We start from the raw sequence: 7,042 nt of genomic DNA on the forward strand, positions 1-7,042 counted from the left end.
TATATATATCTGACTCATATATAGGTATATCTTTCAATGTACATATATGTATATGCAGTCATAATTTTTTTCATTATGACTGCAGTCAGTTATATTTTTTTTAAAATCAATTTCAATGTCAAAATATTAAACAATAATAAAAATAGATTGTAGGAGATGTGCTGGGTTGTGGAAGTGAGAGGTACACAATAGTACAAAACTATTTATTAGTAACCAACGTTAAGCCCGACTTTGCAAAACTTCAGAAAGGCTAAATGAGAAAAAAATTCAAACATTGTAAAATATAATAAAACAATTAGAATATAAATAGAAAGAGGTTAAAATATTATATAAAAAATAAATAACTCAATAAACTAAAGAAATATAATCTGTCTTCCATTAATAAAAATATTTTATCAATATAACTAATAGCAAATAAGAGGTATATTGAACAAAAAAAAAATTAAATTAGAAATTAAGAATTTAATAAACAAACACAAAATATTTCATTAGTTTTTAGAATTTTTTGTAAAACTTTAAATTAGAAAATCATGAACAATTCGGATTTAACAAAGAAACAGAAAACTAATTAACATAAAATTTATGATCAGAAGTTTCACAAACAAAGGTTAAGGATAAAGATTATTATTGATGAATACTTTTTAATCCTCTTCATTCTGTTTTTGTAATTACCTAAGACTTCAGGTGGCTGGAAAGGTATATGCATGTTTTCTAAGTAGTGGCATTTGTACAACGGTTTATATTTCATTCTTCTAACAATAAAGGTGTAGCCTCAAATGTCTTGATGAAACAAGGTATATGATTATTCATTATCATTCATAGAATCAATTAAAAGTAACTTTAAAAGAGGGAGAGAAGATTGTACAAAGATGAATTTCGAATTACTTTCTCCTTGAATAATAATCTTTGATTCATTATTTTAAGAGAGGACCAATGTCTCAAACACTGATTGCACTACAATATTGACTGAAGGAGATTACTCAAAAACCATTTTAGATGAACTAATCAATTATATAAATTCAGTTTCGTAGATTTCTTGTAATAAAAAAATAATAGCCTCATTATAAATTATGTTTATCATAAAAAAAACAAAACAATATTTCTTTGAGAGAGATTTCATAATCATCATTCCAAATTGGAATAAATGTATTAATTTAAAAAATAAGCAGTTTGGGTTAAGATTTAGAATACATCATTAAGGATTTGGATTTGAATGATAATAAACGATAAGACACTGGTTATTCGGCTCTACTCACTTCTCAAATTAATTTTTAAATGGCATAATAATGTACATACATAACAATTATATTTTTTAAAAAAAAAGGATAACTTATGAGAAAAGTTATTTTCCAAAATACAACAGTACAATATATGAAGTTTTTTTATAAATCTGAAAAAGTTCAAAGGTAACAAACAATATAATAAAAAAAAATTTTAATTAGTTACAATAGTACAGTCTTAAGAGAACAATGTCCAAATGGGACATTTCAATAAACAGACCAGAGAGTTCCAAACACAGGAGGAGCCAATGATGTGAGTTCATAGAAATATTAATATTTAATTGAAAAAATATCAGCCCATATAATTATAATATTGACAATCAGAGCATTACATAGTAAAGAGCTGTAATTAATTTTAACATTTCCTAATTGTGTAATATAAACATAAAATTAATAGGAAATTGTGTAAATAGGATAAGGGGAAAATACTAAATAAATGTTAAAAAGGAAGTCTGGATTGCTTTGGCACCAATTAAAGTTGAATGCTGATTTCTAACCTAGAGAGTAAAGAATATATAATTTTTAAAAAATGGAAAATAAAAAAATTAAGAGTAACAAGAATCATACTCCATAATTGAATTTATATCAACTAACACAAAACTAATAAATTCTTGAACACTAAATGACAGAAATATAAGGTTTTAAGTAATTTGATGAGTTATGAAACCAGAGTTAATTAATAAATTAACATTGAAAAAAGTTATATTGAAGTGCTATATTTAGTAGTACAGTAACCAGTCTTAACTGTGTGAAGTATTTCATCGGTAGGTTTTTTTTCCACTATTTTTTGTGATTCAATGGCTGAGTTTGTGTTACCTGCTGAACTGATCAGCACCCAACTCATTTTATAATTGAACATATAACATTATATATAATTCTAATGCTATGTTTAATCTTACGATTATCCTGAGAGGTAAACACGAGAGTGACTTGGTCTGTTTATCCTAATATAATAATATAATATAATATTCTCAATACATATCTTGCCAAACAAATAAAAAGTTAATTCATTCATAAAATACATATTTACGATACCAAGTCAAAAACTGGTGTGCTGTTAACTGTTTCTTCACGATGATACCACAATCTCATGAGTAGATAATGACTGTACAGAGCTTATTATAAAAAAGTAAAGTATGATGTGTTAGATGTAGACCGCAGGTATTGTATGAGAAGATGGTTAGGGGATGGATCAATGAAAACCACTAATAAAACTTAATTTATATAAAGTACTTATATAAGTTTTACCTATAAATAATAAGTGCTATTTTTATAAACTGAGTTTCACTTATATGTGTTTTTCATTGATCAAACCCCTAGTCATCTCCTAAAAAATAAAATGAATGAAACAATTGTAAAACAAATAATTTTGTCAGTGTTTTCTGAAGTAGCATTAGGTCGAAATTCAACATCTTTTAATTTTAAAAATACACAAGATACTTTTATGTAAGCAATGGTAAAATGTAGTACAGTAGAAAATAAAAAAAATAATCAAGATTTCACAAATTTAGTGTCTGATTTCAAAAAGTTAAAAAAAAAAAATCAATCTCTTCCATTTTCGTGTGTCACTCTCCTAAGCCATATTCTATAAAACATTGATGAATATGGGGTTGATAGTTCAGCTGTACACAACATGAGTTGCAAGAAAAATTCTTCCAGCATGGAACTATTTACACAATTATGACATATGAATAATTCAGAATTAATTTTTAATCTTAATTGATTTTGGTATTGTTTTCAATGATATGAAGATAAACTACATCAATTATATTATTATACTTTAAGTATAACCCAGTAAATACTCCCTTACTAACTTATTTAGGACAATACTTTAGACTTAAGTCAGCTATCTAGACCACCAACTGCAATAAATTACACATAGTGAACTAGATAATGGATAGAATGCCCAAAATGTTGCTCTGAATAAAGAATAACTGTGTAAATAAAGAACAGTCGGAAGTTATTCTTGAAATATATCATAGTAAATAAGTACATACCTCAGTCAAAATTTAAATTAACTGTACCTTTATAAGATGATTTTTTTATCCAACACATCGTCCAAATATTACGAAAAAAATTATCTACTATATTCTGCATTTGAAAAAAGATTTTTCTTGACCCCTCAAAATGAATTGTCCCTCCAGGTAAGATTCAATAGAGGAAAACCTTCAAATTGTCTGATTAGTGGAATACGTGATCAATTTATGTTGCATTGAATCGCATTTGATCACTTTAACCATTATCATGACAATACAATATTACATACTTTTTTCTGAAACTGTCAAAAAAGATAACAGTTGATTTCAAAAACTGAATCTGATAAAAAAAATCTACTAAAAAATTAGTATAAACTAAAAATTAGTTCATTTTCTAAAAAAAAATAGGAGCAGTCATTAAAAGCTTAGAGAAGAAAAGACAACAATCTAACAGTATCTATGAAAACATTGAAATGATACTTATCTGTTTATTTCAAACTTATAGAGTAGGATTCATTGATAATTTCGAAATCTGAACTTTGTTGTTCAAAAAGTAAATATACTTAAGAGGAAATATTAAAAAGATAGAATTAAAATGATTTACCATTTAAGTTATCAAGTACTATATGGAATCCTCTGTTAGAATTTCCAACTCAAATTTTAATAATTAAAATATTCATAGTTCATTATTTGTATTAAATGAAGACCCCAATTAAATAATCTTTAAATGGAAAATTAGCAGTTTGTTATTTGATCCCTATAGTTAAATAGGTAAAAACAAAACATATAAGTAATGTTAGTTTAAAAAGATTTTAATAATCATTCATTCACACGATAATGGCATAGATAAATGTAAATATGGAAAGAAAGAGGCTATATTTGTCATACTTTTGAAATAATGGCTATAGCAAAAATGAAAAAGATGAGGTTAAAAATACATATTAACATGCTCAAAAAAAGATATGGGAATAAATAAAGTAGAAACAAAAAATATTTATTAAAGAACTTTTATTACATGGACAAATTAAGTTAAAATTTCATAAAACAAAGTTCACTTCTATGTTATCACAGTAGAAATGATTTGATTTTAATACAATATCTTGAAAACTCGCCTGAAGAATATCGCCCTCTTTCATAACTTTAGAAATCTCCATGGGTAACTATTCCAGTCTTATCAAACACAGCAAGGCATAAAATTAAAATAATCTTCTTTAAGACATCTAATAGTACTTTAATTTTTATACAGCTTATATCATTAGTTCTAGACAAGAATTGTTTTATTTTATAAAACATTTCATGTTTAATGTGCTATTACATTCTTATAGAAAACGTGTCATCATCTTGTTTTCAATAATAACAAAAATAATGACAAGGTTTAGAGTATAAATCGCATTCCATTCTGGATGAGAGAATAATATATTTTTTCTTGTATGATGAAGTAGTTAGTTTATACAAAGCTTAAATTATTTTATTTTTATTTTTTAATTTAATATAAAACAACTATATTCTTATTGGCTCATTTTTTATTAACATATGTTCTAAAACCAGAGAACTATTTTTTTAGAGTAGATTATAAACTGTGCATGGAACTGAACTTTAAACAATTTATAATGGATACTAAATTTAGCCTACAAGCCACTATATAACCTTTAACTTTAAAGCTGATATAAGTATTGACTTACAAACCATCCATTAATAATTCCATCAGGAAAAAATATAAATCAATTTTACAGTTAATCTTATTTAATGATAAGAACAGTAGAAATTTAATATTACAGAAAACATTGTAAGAAATGAGCGAGAACTAATGGAATAGACAAATCATTTATTTAATTCATTATGAAATGGCACTGACTCGTTAATTTGATTAACTTTTTATGCTTAATATAAACAGCTGAAAATCATAAATGCTTGTGAGCATTTGTCATTGTTCATCTGCTAATTAAAATAAATAAATCAATGATTTATCAGAATAAGTAGTCTTCAAAAATATCACTTCAGGTGAAATAACATTTCAATAAACAATTAGAAGACAAACCATGGAATGAACAAAATTAAAAATTACTAAAATCTGTAAAACAGACCTCCAAACTATTAAATAAATATAGAAAAGCACCAAATTAGTTGGAATCATATTCCTAAGCCTAATTAAAGCTTTCAGTTTAAATTTTAAAAACAGCTTTCAGTTTTCCTAGATTATTTATATCATGTTGTTCAAAACAGTATTGCTAATACATTATTGACAGGATCTTCAACTGAAATTCATTTAGGTATACCATGAAGTGAAAATCTTCATATAATTCTACGAATACATATTAATATGAAAAATATAACAAGTAAACTCTTACTCTTTAATAGGAAACAATTAATAGTGAAACTCAAAACAGTGAATCGATCAGACAGAAGAAAAAACATAACATAAGCAATCGAACAACTTATAATTAGTCAAACATAAACTAAATTAAATTAGTATATACATGAAACAAACAAGACAATCACACATTAAATCACTTACTTCAAAATTTAACATTTATATTGGAGTATTTATTAGCACTTTATGGTTGATTTTGTTTCAAGAAAAATTCAGTAATTTTTCTTTGCTGAGCAATATCAAGCTGCTTACTGAGGGCGTAGCGCTCTACTTCACCCAAATACTGTATATAATCTGTATTATGATCACCTTGAGCGGACATCCATAAGATCACTTTTCTTAAACTGTTAATTACTTCAGAAGTGGAAGGAAGATCTTCATAAGTGTCATCTTCTCTATCATTTATCGACTTACTATCATTGTCAAAATCCATATCTGGATTACAAGACCGAATATCTGAGTTTCTAATTAGACTCCAAGAATCTTCACTGGTACTCAGCTGATGACTGCTAGAAGACTCTAGATCATCTTGACAAATGCCAGTATCTACCTGTACAGACAGTCTCATTCTCTTGTTTTGGTCTAAAATACTTCTATCTACATAGGATAAGGGAAATGAATCGCCGACGATAACATCCATTGTATCCACAATACAGTCCAGTTTTCGCTTGTAACCACAATCCATTACGGCTTTACAGATTCTTAAGTTTGAAGAAGAAACGTTAAAGTACTTTGAGCAATTAGATTGAGCTTCTAAATGTACTTAAATTGCAAAATACGGCGTTAACGTCATAAATTCAGACTTGGGACATGATAGGTTAACGAAGGTTATCAGGACAAAACTGAGGAGTTGCGTAGTAAACGACTCTATCCGTATACACATAAAGAATACTAATTAATATAAATGTACATACAAAATTGAAGTCCACGGTAAATAAGAGTAAACTGCGGTTACGTGAACCTAGCTAGGCTTAGTCTTGTTATTGGCGGTTTCCATTAGCTACAGCCGGTCGAATATGGCGGACAGAACTGCCAATATACCCGCTCACTCGACACCTACGCATATGTTTTAATAAAATAATTTTTATTTTCATATAAAAAAAATTCATTAATAAAATTTTTACAGTCAACATTTATTTCATGGACAAACAGTATGAAGATATATCCGATGCAATTCAAAGTTTCCAGTTATATTAATTTGACTTTTTCAAATTTTTATTTTATTTAATTTGGAATTTACGCTACAGTTGTTTGTTTTTTCAATCAGAAGTTTATTCCTGTTTGAGAGATATTTAAATAAATCATATAATTCTAAATGAATCCATTTTTCAAACTTTTTTTTTTTTTTATTTGAACGATTGATAATCTTATCATCAACCGTTAAATGAACTGCAACTCAAAGTAGAATATATATA

At 26.5% G+C, this 7,042-nt stretch overlaps 1 protein-coding gene across 1 annotated transcript in view; it reads left to right on the forward strand.

The window, feature by feature from the left end:
• The window catches only part of Ret (Ret oncogene), a gene marked incomplete in the record, with an annotated part of 98,871 nt that overhangs the window by 75,992 nt on the left and 15,837 nt on the right, over window positions 1–7,042 (forward strand).

The sequence above is a fragment of the Halyomorpha halys genome, unplaced genomic scaffold, assembly GCF_000696795.3.
Source record: "Halyomorpha halys isolate HHAL.00 unplaced genomic scaffold, Hhal_1.1 Scaffold479.1, whole genome shotgun sequence".
Classification (NCBI taxonomy): Eukaryota; Metazoa; Arthropoda; class Insecta; order Hemiptera; family Pentatomidae; genus Halyomorpha; species Halyomorpha halys.